The following is a 15,941-nucleotide window of genomic DNA, read 5'->3' on the forward strand; positions in this document are numbered from 1 at the left end:
GTTTTTTCAAAAACTAAGCAGGTTCTGTTAAGAGGATAAAAAATGTTGTTCTGCATATATATGCATGTATATATGCATACATATGTATATATCTATCAATTGTATAGATTGAAGTGCATTCTGAATGCATGGTATTTGAATGCACTAGAATAAAGTGAGGGAGAGTATGAGATCTTTAAGGGGAAGGAAGTGAGTATATTGATGATGGGTATGGTGTTGAAATTATGTGCTTGAGAAACCATCATAACACAATAACCATTATTAACCATGTGAAAGAAAAGTGATGGAGAGTAGTCTAAGAAGAGGGATAGTACCTTTGTCAAAAGGATCAGCAGAAAGATAAGGAAGTGAAAAATCCCTGATACATAACTGTGATTCTCTGTTTAGAGTTTTCAGATTATATGTACCCTTTTATTTGAAACATTTTCTATTCTTTTAGTTAATCTGTACAGTCAAATATATGTGTCACATGACCTACATGTAGGTCTCACCATTATTCTAATTTATGTCTACAATTTAGTCATTTAAATGGTCTTCCAAAGAGAAAGACAGATTAATAAACTCCCCTCATCATACCTATCAATATTTTCTGGAGGTAGAGAGGATAGTGAACATTAATTTATATATTCTAGAATATTAGGCCAGGGTTCATGGCAAAGGAGACATTTTACACTTGCTCTTTTTTCTTCTCTTTCTAATTACATGCACTCATTATAAAACCATAAAATGTGCTTCTATGTATGAATTTTTTTCCTCCTAGGGAGGGTGGTTTGCTAATGGAGCTAAGACAGGGGTTCAAATCCATAGAAATCATTAGTTCACTGCCAAGATCTAGGTTCTGCCATTCAAGAGGTCATAGAAATGTTATCTGAATAGCAATGAGAATATAGAAAGTTCCACAAAAACAGTCTCATTACTTACAGACTATCATCTTCATGAGAGAAGTGAAAAGGAGAGAGAGAGATAAAGAGAGAGCATGACTGTTGTTTAGAGAACTATTATCCTATGCTATATATTTTTTCCTGTCCCAACTGTAAGCCAAATGCAAAGCCAAAAGCTAGGAAGAGAGGCCTGCTAAATTCTTAGTTATCAGAGTATTCAGATTTCAATATCTAATTTGCTAAAAGAAAATGTCCTAAAGAGATAATCTGTAACTCACTTCAAAATCAATATTAAATTTAAAACTAGATATCCACCATCTCAGCCTTCCTGAGAAATTGATCAGAAAGAAATTGATTAGGAAAGAGTGTTTAGATCTGCAAACCTCTGAGCTGGCCTATTTTCTATACTCGGGAACTTTAGCCAGTGTTCTACTCAACAGGGTCCAAACTTTGAATACAGATTTTTCATTTTCACATGCCTGCCATTTTCAATGTGTCTTTGTTTTCATTCCATGTCACTTACAGACTTTCTTCATCAATATTCTCCAGTTGACAGTTCACACTCATTATGTACACAGGCAGTCTTTTTCTTGTCTATTTTTTCTTTCCTCTGACCAATCCTAATTTTTTTCTTCCTTCCCATTGGACAAAAAATATTTTTATTAACTCAATAAGCAATATTACATTTCAGTACTTTTTTCTTAGAAATGTACCATTTTCTAGAAAATTTTATGTAAATAATATAGTCTGGTATATAAAACTCTTGGCTTTACTCAATATTTTTCACCATAGTTAATCATGGAATTAAAACATTCACACAAAAGCAGGATCGCTGACTACAGAAGACCGACTGTGACAACCATGATTGGGCAGAACTTATCCTGGGACTTATAAAAAAAGACCCTAGCCTAGGCTTTGGCCTACAATCTGTACAACAACCAAGAACTCTAATTCCAGAGATCTGACTGTGTCAACTGCAGCTGAGCAGAACTTCTGAAAACATAATGAAAGACTATCCTAGGCTTCTTCTTAGGATTGGTGCAAACACCAAGACCACCAATTACATAAGACTGATTGCAACAACAGTGTTGGAACAGAACTTCTAAAACCATAAAGAAAGACTCTATCCTAGGCTCCATCATATGACCTGTGCCACAATCTTTGGTTACAGAGGCCTGAAATTATTATCCATGACTGAGCAAAAAGTTCCCAGACACCACAAAAAGACCTAAGGCAGAGTAAAAGAGCATGTATGGAGTTCAGGGGTCTCAAAATCAATTTACTTGGGGTTGCAGGAGGCAAAGTCGGGGTGAGGCAGGACAGCATAAGGGATTTCGCTTACCAAATATTCGCAATGAAAATCGCATTAGTAAGAAAAAATCACAAAAAATCGCATTAAACATTTGCCTACCCTGAACGGAACTGCTCGGGGTATGCAAATGTTTAATGCGATTGTTTTCTTACTAATGCGATTTTTATTGCGATTATTTGGTAAGCGAATAATCATGAATATTGCAATATTTGAAGGCTGGCTGCGGGCCACAAAATGTTGTACGGAGGGCCACAAACTGCAGGCTGCGAATTTGAGACCCCTGCTGTTGTTATTCCCATTATAGTACGCTTCAAGGGCAGAGAAACCCTGTATCTCTTAGGCCAAGGGAATTCCCTTTCTACTCTCCCCAATATTTACTGTGATTTTTCAAAAGGGGGGGGGAAAGGAAGCACAATATTTTTTCTTTTTCTTTTTTTTTTTTTTCATTTTATTTTGGGCTCGTGATTATTGCTTGGTTGTTGGCTAGATTGTAATGGTGTTTTGGATTGTGTTTTACTGTAGTTTTTTCCTTGTTTGTATGTTTTTTCTATTGTAATATTTTTGTCTTTTTATGATGTTTTTCTTCTCTTAAAATGATATTTATAACCCTCTCAGTGGTCCTCAAACTATGGCCCGCGGGCCACATTTGTTCCCGTTTTGTTTCTTCACTTCAAAATAAGGTATATGCAATGTGCATTGGAATTTGTTCATAGTTTTTGTTTTTATTATGGTCCTACCCTCCAACAGTCTTAGGGATAGTGAACTGGCCAACTGTTTAAAAAGTTTGAGGACCACTGGAGCCCTCCCGAATTTTTTTGTTTATTTCTTGCTTTTTGGGTATTTTCTTGTTTGTTTTTTTGTTTTGTTTTCTTTTTGTTTTTCTTTTCCTTCAAACAGAACCACATAACTTGAATCATCTTGTTCTGTCTCATAAACTGAGGGGAAAAAATAAATGTTACCAAGTCTAAGAAGTTGTACGAACATTGAGTAGAAAAAAAAAGATCAGTCTTAAATACAACAGAATCGATACCCATTCTGTTGTTATCCCTCTGTGGATATCTGTGAATACAGAGGGAACCACTTATACTAGCAGCCTGGGGATGAAGGAGGGGGATAATGGGATGCATGCTGGAAACAGGGTTGGAGGGAGGACAACACTGGTGGTGGGAATGCCCTGGATTCAATGCCACTATGTACTTAAAACATTACTATGAAAGATTTGTAATCCACTTTGGTCACAATAAAAATTATTACAAAAAACATTTGCACAATTTTTATTATAGAAAAAGTGAGTGAGTGGGAAGTACAGCAAATATCTATATTCACCCTCTCCAACCTCTATTCATACCGCGAACAGATTCACTTAGTAAATTCTACATGTTTTAATAAATGACTAATGTTATGCTTCTCATTACAGTATTGGACAAAGTAGTCATTGCCGAAATTATCCCTTATGCTTTCTTCTGATAGTTTCAATTTCTTGATACCCTTGGATAAAATAGCACCACTGTATCAAGTCCTCACATTGAACTAGTGGGCCAATCGTGTCTCCTGAGCCTTCTGAATATTATTTGGGAAGTTCTTTTGTGCTCTGTTATTTTCTCTATCCCTTCACCCTGTCCCTAGAAAAACTAATATTTTTACTATCTCCATAGTTTTCCCATTTCCAGAATGTCATAGGATTAAAATAATCTGATCTATAGTCTCTTTTTTTGTTTTTTGGGCCACTCCGGTGATGCTCAGAGGTTACTCCTGGCTATGCGCTCAGAAGTCACTCCTGGCTTGGGGGACCATATGGGACGCCGGGGGATCAAACCGCGATTCGTCCAAGGCTAGTGCAGGCAAGGCAGGCACCTTACCTCCAGTGCCACCACCCAGCCCCGATCTATAGTCTTTTTTATTTGATCATTCACTGATTTTAGTTCTGAATAATTTTCCATTGTATGAATCTAATACCATTTTTAATGGAATATTTGGTTGCTTACAATTTTGACTAGTTTTCAAAATCATTCATATACATATATTTTTAGAATCCACTCTTTTAAAGTCTATCTCTGTATTATTTATTCAATGTATAAAGATAAATGTGACTGCCCTCAAATCTATTGTATTATATTGCATAAAACAGTCACTTTTGATTCTATCCCCGATTTTGATGGACATTCATGTTGCTTCCAAGTTTCTGTCACTATGACTGAATTGTCATAATCAGCATCATGCCTCTGTATAAGAATTTCTTTGTTTTATAAGAGCAGAATATATATCTTCACATGCTTTGTCTTGCTGTATTGCATAGTTTCAGCTTATTCTTCTCAGTTGGAAAAATATTTTCTTAACCTTGACGGCCTTATAATTTCTTAGATCTATAAACCTCCACCAGTATATGCATTAGTTAAATTGTATCATTCTGGTGAGTATAAAAATATCTTACTGTTTCCTAAATTTGAGTTTTCTTATTACCAACTTGCACTCATTACCATTATAACTTGACCTGGGCTAAGTAAAGGAAATGTCACTAGTTTATGCATAGACAACTAGCCAAAACTCATTCACTTGACATATCATAGGTAATCAGTAAATTTATATCTAATAATTTGATTTTATTCAACTAGGAAAGTAACTGAAAATCTACTTTGTCTGAACTTGACCTGCAATCACTACATTCTTGTAGTTAAATGAGGAAAACAGACAAAACGTATATAACATTATATAGCTTTATAGGTACACACACTGTAAATGTATGCATACTGGAAGTTGAAGGTGGAAAATAACCTTGAAAAAATCTAGCAAAGCTCCTAGAAAAAGGTGACGTTTGAGTTAGATCTTAAAGAATGAAAATGAGTTCAAGCAATGCAGTATTATTAAAGGAAATGGGAGACTAAAAATGTCACGATCTAATCTCAGTATTGTATATTACCAGTGGAAAAATAAATGGTAATGATCTACAATAATGATCTACAAAATCCCTCAAGGCCATACACTTTGCTATATCTTCCTAAGACAAAGACATGATGCGGACATACCATTCAACCACATCAACTCATTCTATATGCATGTCTTTTTTTCAAGGACAGTTCTAAGAATCCTTTTTATTCTTAGGCTGCTTTGGAACATGACTGTGTTATGACAATTAAAGTTGATTGTCTTGGACTAGTTATACTATTGAGCTTAATTTTCCTTTTGAGCTCTTAACCATTCCAAATGTGCTTGAGCCTGTGATTAGTTTTGCTGGAAAGATTTTCTGTTTGAGAACGTGGGTTGCTTTTCAACCCTTTTTTTTGGCAGTATAATGCAGACTTCATAAGAACTTTGTTTTAGAAAATTTGAAGATACAAAAAGATGCTAAACTAATATTATGTTGGTATTTATTAGTTCTGCACATATGAAGGAGAAATGGATTTTACCTAAGAAGTTAGAGTTTACAAAGAAATGGGTAAATATGTTTTATTATAAATACTGACTTTCCACATTAGGCACCACATATTAACATTTGCCACTCTACCCCTTGAAATCACAATCTCTTTAAGAAAAGAAAGCAACACTTACCTGGCAGGGAAGATACCATGATCGTGAGTGTGGTCTTCCCAGGGTGAGGCTTATCTATTGTACTCCAGATGTGCTGACCCCTGAAATTTTCTCAAATGTGGGAAACTCGACTGCATAATTAGTGGTAGTGGGGGAGTGCATTCACACTCTCCCCTTTATAAAAATAAGAAAAGAAAAGAAAGCAACTAATCAAGAAAATGCCAATATTTTGCCTTCGTGTCTTAACTAAAGGAGTATTTTATTATTATCTTGAACAAATGAATAGCAAATATGAAATACTTATTGGCATTTACAAGGTGATATTTATAATTATTGGGCTCTATAATAAGAGAGTTTAAACATAGATAAAATATTATTTCAAATATAATAATGGGCATCAAGAGAAAATTATAAAAAAAAATAAGAAAAGGAAGTAAGTATGGTAGCCAGGAGAACTGACAGCGAGTGAAATATCTCAGCATCTCAATTGCCTCTTGGGGTATTTGCCTTCCTTAATATCGATTTCTTCAATAAAATACTTGATTTGGAGTACACACTAAGTAGAAGATCTGGAGAGCACACCTAGTTATGCATGTCAATAATGACCCTTATCACTGCTGGATATTCCTGGAGATCATGATCTCTGTCCTGCCCCTGTCCTGCGAAGAATGAAAAGTGCTTCCAGTTCCAAGCATTGAGCTTTCCCACCATCTTACCTAGCCAAGTGTCCCAAGAAAGAGCTCACAGATATCCATAGCAATTTGGGGAGAAGCTACTTTCTAAAAAGCTGATTGTGGATATTTTTCTAAATCTATCTTAACTGCATTCTATAAGTAATGATAACTATTCTTTTGAAGCCCACAGCTCCTCCTAAGGAAAGTAAAGGCTTACTTTGGACACCTTGGAGAAAGTTTTTGTGATCTTTTCTGGATATTCATCCCACACACATATATCTTTTTATAATTTATTTTTTTAGCGCCGGAGAGATAGCACAACAAGTAAGGTGACTATTTTGCTCTCAGCTGACCCAGGTTAGATTCCTGACACCACATATGTATCCCTGAATCCCCCAGATGTTATTTCTGAGAGCAGAGCCTGAAGTAAGCCTAGCAGAGTGTGTACAGCACTCTGTTAAAGCAGAGTGTACCCCAGAAACCAAAACATAAACAGACAATCAAACATATTGATGTATAAAAGATGTTACAACAAAGGAAAGAAAATAACTATATCTCAAAACCAGTCAAAACGTGGCTCTAATTAGTGCCTTATTAACTAAATATGAAAGTCTTTACTGACATAGGGTGTTCTTGCTCATTTTATTCTATTTGGTCACAGTTACACATGTAGAGAAAACTACATTCTTGGCTGTGTAATAAAGCAAGGAAGGTAAAGCTCTTCAGTCCAACTTAGCAGAGTTTGTTTTCTAGATGTTCATTCAACCTCCCAAGCACACAAAAGCTCACATGGAAACCTTTGATACATAAGCTATCAATACTCTCGGTATTTACAGAGAGAACTCCAACTGGGATCTCCTGCTGGAGGAAATACTAGATATAATACAAGCACACAATACATTTTAATTAAAACAGATAGAGTTTATTTCATAGATTGAAATAAGATGTGTCTTGACTATAGACTTTGAAGATAAAATTTATGCAAATTTTGATAGTAACTCTTTACTTAAGCTATTAATGGGGAGAGATGACAGTGCATTCCCCCATTTTTCCCTGCAAGATTTTGTTCCAAGTTTATGTAAAATTGTATAAAAATGAATCAGCTGATTTGTCATAACAAAAGAAAGGACAGCTTGTGAAGGCAGTGTGTACAAATTGGAGAGTTAAGGTGGAGACAAAATAGCTTAGCTACTTTGTCTTGTGGATAACCCCAGCAGAATTATGATAGTTATGAATGAATGTTGTAGGCATTTTAAATTCATGACTTATCTTGATAAATATACAAAACATTTTCTTGATTGATTTGGACTTAGGAAGAAGATTCTATAAGTAGAGAATGGGAGCTTGATTATGTCGCCCATTTTACCTACCAAACCCAAGTGTCAATCACCTCTTGGAGGTTTATATAGCTTCTGGAATCATATGGTCATCACCATGTTTAGCTGCCAGGGATTTTTGGATACTCTCACAGCATTAATCTAAATTATACTTTTGCTTTCTCTCAACCTGCTTGATATCAAAAGTGTAGTAAAATGATAATGTAATTAAATGCTACCTTAATCATGGGAGAGTGAGCAGGAGTGGCAGTGTAGAAAATTATGGGCAAATATAAGCAATGTAAAAGAAAATCAAATACTCAAAATTGAAATTTTTTATATTCTTGCACTCATAGACAAGAGAATAATGGAGACTCAAAAATATGGGTCTCTGGTGTCAGAACAATAATACAGCAGGTGGGGCATTTGCCTTGCATGCGGCCACCTTGAGTTCAATCCCTGGCATCCCATATGGGCCCCTTAGCACTGACAGGAATGATTCCTGAGTGCATAGCCAGGAGTAACTCCTGAGAACCTCTGTGTAACTAGAAACAAAACAAAGAACTCAAATGTTTTATTCTTCTTATTTTATTGAGCATGAAGGAATGTAAAAGAATTAGTTCTAAATAGTTTATTCAGTGGCAAAAAAAAAGTATTGGAAGTTTACAGAACTATTTACGTTGATGTACTCACCTTTTAGAATTTTTCAGTCCTCTTCTTTCTAGTATAGGAGTAGAAGACACTGTTACAAATGAAAATTTACTTTGGTGATGAAAATTTTCTTTACAAATCTTCTTTAAAAAAATCTATATCCTGCTGTTTGAGCTATCCAGGGAATGTCAGATTTCAATGGCCTTTGGTTCATAATAAAGCATTGTTCAAAGAAAAAAATTTTATGAAGCCATAGTTTGATACTCTTCACAAGTAAAAAGATTATATTACCATTCCCATTAAGAATCTTCATTTTCAAAAATTATTTTCATAACACTTTCATTGGTAGTAGCTGAATTATCTAATTGTATACCTTACTAAATAAATGTCAAAAACATAGAAAATAAGTGACAATATCTTGACCATATACTGATTGTTTTTATTAGATGCTGATAAATAGTGTTTATTTATTATGATAAATAGTGTTGAGACAGCCAACAAGAATATTAAATTGATTCAGGCACTTTCTTTTTCTAGTATTTTTATAGTCATTAAGCCACTCAGATATTTCAAGAAGACCATAGGTAAAAATTGCATAAAATGAAAGACATGGTTTGAGAATAGGGACCAACCAAAAAGGACAAAAGCCACAAAAAAGAGGGCCAGAGAGAGTGTTTGCCTTAGGTTTGATTCCCAACATCCCATATAGTCCCCCAAGCCTGCCAGGGGCAATTCTGAGTGCAGAGCCAGGAATAACACCTGAGCATTGCGGGGTGTGACCCCAAAATAAAACAAAACAAAGAAAAAGCTACAAAAAAAAAAAAAACAAAGAAAACCATGGAAAGAAAAAGACTGAAAAACACTTGTTTAAAGCATAGGTCAACTTTATCTCTTATTTTGGGAATATAAATCATTAATTAACTTAGGTATAAGTGTATAAAAATTCTTATTTTGACATTTGGAGTAATATAATTCTAAAAGTATAAAAATATCAACAGCATCCCCCCTTTTTAAGTTCCTCAGTCTCTTTTTCCTCATCACCAAAGAGAAACATTCTTCTTGCCAATTGTTTTTAAGAGTAACGCTCAACCTCTTGGGTATATTTTACACTGACCTCAGTTATATAAATTTTATTTGTATATGATTTTAAGGAAAATAATATGGAGTTCAAAATGGCAAAATCATGTTTGAAGTAATTGCGGGAATTGAGAAGAAATATGGGAAATGTTGGCAGTAATTTTTTTTTTTTGTATTTCAATACAGTTTTTTAGATCAGCAGTCTCCCTTCCCCACTTGACAAGAAACTATGCTTTTCAGGAACACACTGGTTTAATAAAATTGGCCTTCTTCCTTCTACTAAAAGTTTACCTGCGAGAGCCCCAAACATAATAAAATCAGATTATGAAGGCAATCATATTTACTTGTAATAAATCAAATCTTGCAGACATCAGTTAAATCTCCCTACTGCACTGGGACAATATCATGCTTGCATACATCAATACCTGAGGTGTCAGAAATATATTTCATAAGTTCAAAAAATTGCACATACACTTGCAGCACCATTATGAGCAGTGAATTTGTAATGTGAACATTATGATGTGTAAAGTGGCTTTGTTCCTACATTTAATAAGCACCGCATGTCAAGCCCACAAACATAATGGAATTTGCTGGTGATTTCTTACCATTAAATATAGGTTATTGTTTCCAGGAAAAAAATAACTTTTCCATGCTTTGCTAACATTATCCATTTCTAAGCATGTTACCTCCTTCAATATAATAGCAGTATCTTTAAATTAGTTAATAAATAAATAAGTTAGATCAGACCTACCATTGTGACATTAAATTAGATTGCAGTAAAATAACTGCCACCAACTCTTTGTCTACAATCAGCTGCTAGGAAACTCTATGCCTTTCCTTTCAAAGACATCTTTTAAAATCATAGCAATCCAAAAACACAGTCTTCTGTCGACAGGTCCCAGTGCAATACAGAGTTTTCAGAATAGATTTATTGAAAATGTATGGCTTTTTCTTCCAACCCAAGACTTCAGACAACCAACTTGTTCAGAAAGTGTAATGAACTTAGTATTTTAGTTTTTTATCTTGTAATTACTTAGAAGACTGGCCACATGTATTTCTTTTAGTATCTTTCAGTGTGCATGCATTTCTTTTAGTATCTTACAAATAAATTATATGTAGAGTAGCATTTTATTTAAAATATATTTCTTAATAATATGTGTGGTTTTATTGCATGAACACATTAGCTATTTTTTCATAGTGGAAGAACACATGTTTATAAAACTATGAAGGACTGAAGGACAAACAATAAAATAAATAAAGCAAATTTATGTAGCACTATTATTTGATGAGGAAACCAATTCATTTTAGAAGTACTTGATGATATTAGAAATGGAGTAATATTGGGAAATTGTCACATCTATCTTCAATGTTCTTGACTTTATATTTTGTTTGAAGTATGAAACTTGGATAGATTTCACAGATTTTCTATGAGTTTATTCTCTGCTCTGTTTCATATCTTCCCATCAGTTATTTCTTTTTTAAGTATTCCTTTTCTATTCTATTTCGCTTTTTATCACAACATAATTAAATGCCTTACATTTTAGGCATATTGTTATACTAAATTTCTTGATAAAGTCTCTACTTTCATTTGTGTTATATGGGATAAGAAGAAAGATAGACTGGCAACCAAAGTGGTCATTGATAATGACCACAGTACATGCTTACTTAAATGTTTACTGGCCACAGATATTGAACTGATTGATTTGCTTAGAGGCTGTGCTAAGGGGTAGGTTTTAAATTTATAGAGAATACAAAGAGAAACAAAATTTCCACTTTCTAAAAATTTATTGCTGTTTAATTTTGCTGATTAAATCTCTGAAGAAACTTTAAAACTCTAAAATACTTTCAGCATGTTTACTTGTCATCAGATATTTTTAACTGGAACATTCATTGTTCCCATTCTGACGTTTTAGAAATAAGCCTTCTCATTTACAACTGTTCTCACAAAGATACTACTTTAGAAACCATATACTAGAATATGTGGTCCCCTCTGTTCCTAGCTTACTACTTAGTAGTCTTACACCTGTTTGGTCTTGGTACCACATATTCTAGCAGCCCCAGGGGTGAGGGAGGAGGATATGGGAGGTAGGATGGGGATGGAGGTATAAGGAGGACAAATGGGAGATGGGAATCCCCGTGATTTCATGTAGAGAATGGCACACATCACAAAGAATGAGAATAAACAGTGTTGGCGGGGATGTGGAGAGAAAGGAACTCTTATCCACTGCTGGTGGGAATGCCGTCTAGTTCAACCTTTATGGAAAGCGATATGAAGATTCCTCCAAAAACTTGAAATCGAGCTCCCATATGATCCAGCTATACCACTCCTAGGAATATACCCTAAGAACACAAAAATATAGTACAAAAACCCCTTCCTTACACCCATATTCATTGCAGCACTATTTACCATAGCAAGACTCTGGAAACAACCAAGATGCCCTTCAACAGATGAATGGCTAAAGAAACTGTGGTACATATACACAATGGAATATTATGCAGCTGTCAGGAGAGATGAAGTCATGAAATTTTCCTATACATGGATGTACACGGAATCTATTATGCTGAGTGAAATAAGTCAGAGAGAGAGAGAAAAACGCAGAATGGTCTCACTCATCTATGGGCTTTAAGAAAAATGAAAGACATTCTTGCAATAATAATTTTCAGACACTAAAGAGAAAAGAGCTGGAAGTACCAGCTCACCTCAGGAAGCTCACCACAAAGAGTGATGAGTTTAGTTAGAGAAATAACTACATCCTAAACTTTCCTAATAATGAGAATATATGAGGGAAATGGAGAGCCTGTTTAGAGTACAGGCAGGGGTTAGGTGGGGAGGAGGGAGACTTGGGACATTGGTGGTGGGAATGTTGCACTGGTGATGGGTGGCGTTCTTTACATGACTGAAACCCAAACACAATCATGTATGTAATCAAGGTGTTTAAATAAAAAAAAATACATATACTTTAACACTTACTAGTCCACCTTCATGCTTGGCTTCTTACATGTATTTCCCCACTACATTTGCATAGTTAATATAACATATATTTAGTTTACTGAGGTAACTTTGACCTTATTCTGGAAAGGTACTGACCAAGATTCTAAAATAAAAATAAATTAAGAAATTTTAAATGGTCCATGTCACTAAAGTACAGAATCATGTTTGAAATGCCCATCTGTTTCAAAACATCTGTAATGATACATTCATCATATTATCCCTTTGTTTACAAAAATATTAATTGAAATTATCTAATACTTATTTTTAAATTTCAAAAGTTACCTAATTCAACTGAATACAAACTTAAAACCTCAAATCTTGATAGACTTAATTTTTTTCACCCTGTTGCTTTGTACTTGATGGTACAAAAGCAAATTAAATGGTGGTTTAATTTTTAGTTACCCAGTTAAAACTTTTTGTGTGAGATATTTTTTAATTAGTAGTGAAATTAGGAATTAACATCTTTACCTCCTAATTTAAGAATAATTTTATTTTTTATTTACTTTATTTAAGGAACATGCATCACATAGCTGACACATGTGGCCATAATTTGTTTCAAGGTAAGTGAGAGAAAATTTGTTATAATTTGTTTCAAGATTAGTGAGAGAAAATTTGTTATTAAATAATAGAAGGAAAAATAAAAATGAAGAGAAGAAAGAAAATTGAAAAAGAAATTACACTGAGAAGCAAATTTATAAAAATTATTGTCTCTCCAATGAGGTCATTAGGACATTTACAGAAGTAAACTTTTGTTGCTAGCTGACTATCCTATTTTTCATTTGTTTCCATACATTAAGTGACCTCACCTACACATTGGCACCTAAATAGTTGTGCTCCTATAGGGATGACAGCATCAAACAAAAGAAATTGTCCAGGAATTCAATGCACTATCACTGATACTGAGGCTTTTGTAGATCATGTTTTCAGTTGCCAGGTCTCCTGAAAATAGAAGAATGGGTGGAGGGTCCCCTCACTCATTCCAAAAAAGCCCTGGTGATATCAGCCCAAATACTGGCATTCCTGGAGTTTAGTCAGATTGGTGTCTCTAAAGATAATCATCGAGAAGTGGTGAAGCAGGGCCATAGGCAAAGTGCCAATTATGGGTGATGGATGCAGCAGGCATGATTCCAGAAAAGCAGGAGTTTGGACTTCCATCTCCTGAGATTTCCAGTTTCAGCTGCATGGTGGTGTTCCCATGATTTTTTGTATTAATGTAAAACATTTAATCATATCAAGTGTAATGCAGTGAGCATGTGAAATATTTAATATGGAGACTTTTTAATTAGACAAGTTGATAGACTGAACCACACTTCCCAGAATTTCCTTTTCTGAATAAAGTAAGCCGCCTGAGAGACTGGTGGATTGAACCAAAGGAAACATTTTTGGTCTATATTTCTATTCTTGTGTATCATCTCAACCATTTCAATGATGGGCAGGCAGTCTTAAAACTGATGACCATTCATTAAACCTTTCTTCATTTTTTCTATTTACTGTGACAGGTGGGTGCTTGGTTTCATGAAGCTTAACATTTTGTCCTTGAAATCCTTGAAGATTTTTACAACACATAAGTCAGAGGCAGAGGTTGTGAAAACTAATTTGGTTTTTAGTCTAACCCTGTATATTCCAGTTCATGTCTAGTTCACTTTTCTTTGTTATGATTTAAACTGTGTTCCTCTGTTACTGCAAAGAGATAAGATAAAGTCCTGTCCTCAATATTTTAATTTGTGACCTTATCTGTAAATGGAGTCTTTACAAGGTATTCAGTTTAAAATGAAGTTCAAGAGTTAACTCTAATCTCACATGATTAGAGTCTTTAACCTTTATATAAATGAAAGGATTTGTATAGAAGGAGCACTGCATGAGAAGTGGTAAGGATACCATGTGCTGATGGAAAACAGATTGGGTGCAAGCCAAAGACTGCAGGAAAAAATCATTAGAGTTCCAAGCAGGAACCTGCCCATGGATCCCTGATTTACAATGTCCATACTACAGAAGTTTGAGATAATAAATTCCAATTATAGATGTTTATACATTGTTAAAGGCTAACCTGGATTTCAAACTCTGGATATTCAAAGATGACTTAGTCACTCTCTAAAACTGCATAAAATATAGTTTTATCTTGAGTAATCTTATTTCTTTAATTTATCACTAAGTGATGGCAGAAAAGAAATTAGTTTAAAGAGAACCACAATATTCTCAGCAGAGATACACCTGGGCTATTGAAGGGTAACAAGAAAAGGATATTTCTATGAAGTTAACAAACAGAATAAAACCCAATTAATGAGAAAGTTGGTAGCATACAAGAACATTTGTTTTTTCTAAATATCTTAGCTATATCATTAAATTTCTTCTTTTATTGACCAGTGCCTAGGTTAATTAATCATGATAATGCCTGTATTTGGACAATTTTTGCTTTCAACAAGTCATAAAATAATTTATGCATAATTCATGTTTGGTTGATGGGGGTTGCGGAGCCACGTGGCCTGGGATGGCAGAGAGAAATCCACCTCCATCCATCGCCATCCACCACCTTCGTTAATTATTTAATACAACAATGTTTATCTAAAGAAGATAAATTCAAATTAAGGGACTATTGTCCCCATTTTATAACCATTTCCTAAAATTAAAAAATCTCAATAATTGTCAATATTACTTTATTTAGTAATAAATAGTAATAAAGTAATTGAATAATAAATTAAAACAATCCCAATGTACTGGGATAATGCAATTATCATTAGTTTCAATATGATCTGTTTCCCACATGGTTATCAGGAAAAGCAGAATTATCACCTTGTGGTTGTAAAAAATAGCCAATCCAATGTATTACCTCCTTGCTGAACTAGCAAATTTTCATGGCATTTTAACTTTGGGGAATTTTCTTTCAATTAAAACATTTGCAATTTTCCTTCCTTAAGATTCCAGTTGCTTTGCATATATAGAGAGAACTATTCACTACAAAATCTGAACTTTTTCTTTATCAAAAATGAAATGTGTTCAATTTAATTTGATCCATGGAATAAAGCATTTTAATATCTCAAAATTTGCCTTTGAATTATCTGCATGATATTTTATTCAATAAGATATTATCCCTAAGTTATCATTTACTTTCGTTTAATCGCTTCTTTAGAAGACTTTATTCAGATTTTCAGGAAGCTACCTGAGATTCAACTATTTGAAATGTATTTTAAATTGAAATTTAACAAAACCAAGATTTAGTGGATATTTTTAAAACTCGTTTCAAAATTGCTTGATAGCCTTCACTTAGATCATAATTCCACTCACAAAATCTTAAAATATACTAGTCTACCCTTAATAAAATTTGTGAATTAATCATTTTTAAAAAATAAACTTATTGGGCCAAAGAGATAGCATGAAGGTAGGGCATTTGCCTTGAATGCAGAAGGATGGTGGCTTGAATTCTGGCATCCCATATGGTCCCCAGAGCATGTCAGGAGCGATTTCTGAGCATAGAGCCAAGAGTAACCACTGAGGGCTGCCTAGTATGACCCCAAA

At 34.2% G+C, this 15,941-nt stretch overlaps 1 protein-coding gene and 1 non-coding gene across 2 annotated transcripts in view; both read left to right on the plus strand.

The window, feature by feature from the left end:
- The window catches only part of LOC126004365 (E3 ubiquitin-protein ligase TRIP12-like), a 53,876-nt gene that overhangs the window by 16,051 nt on the left and 21,884 nt on the right, over window positions 1–15,941 (plus strand). The gene's annotated exons all lie outside the window — the stretch shown is intronic.
- On the plus strand, window positions 5,732–5,895 carry LOC126005347 (U1 spliceosomal RNA). The gene has a single exon (XR_007494475.1). It is a non-coding gene; the product is annotated as a U1 spliceosomal RNA (small nuclear RNA).

This window comes from Suncus etruscus, chromosome 3 (assembly GCF_024139225.1).
Source record: "Suncus etruscus isolate mSunEtr1 chromosome 3, mSunEtr1.pri.cur, whole genome shotgun sequence".
Taxonomy (NCBI): domain Eukaryota; kingdom Metazoa; phylum Chordata; class Mammalia; order Eulipotyphla; family Soricidae; genus Suncus; species Suncus etruscus.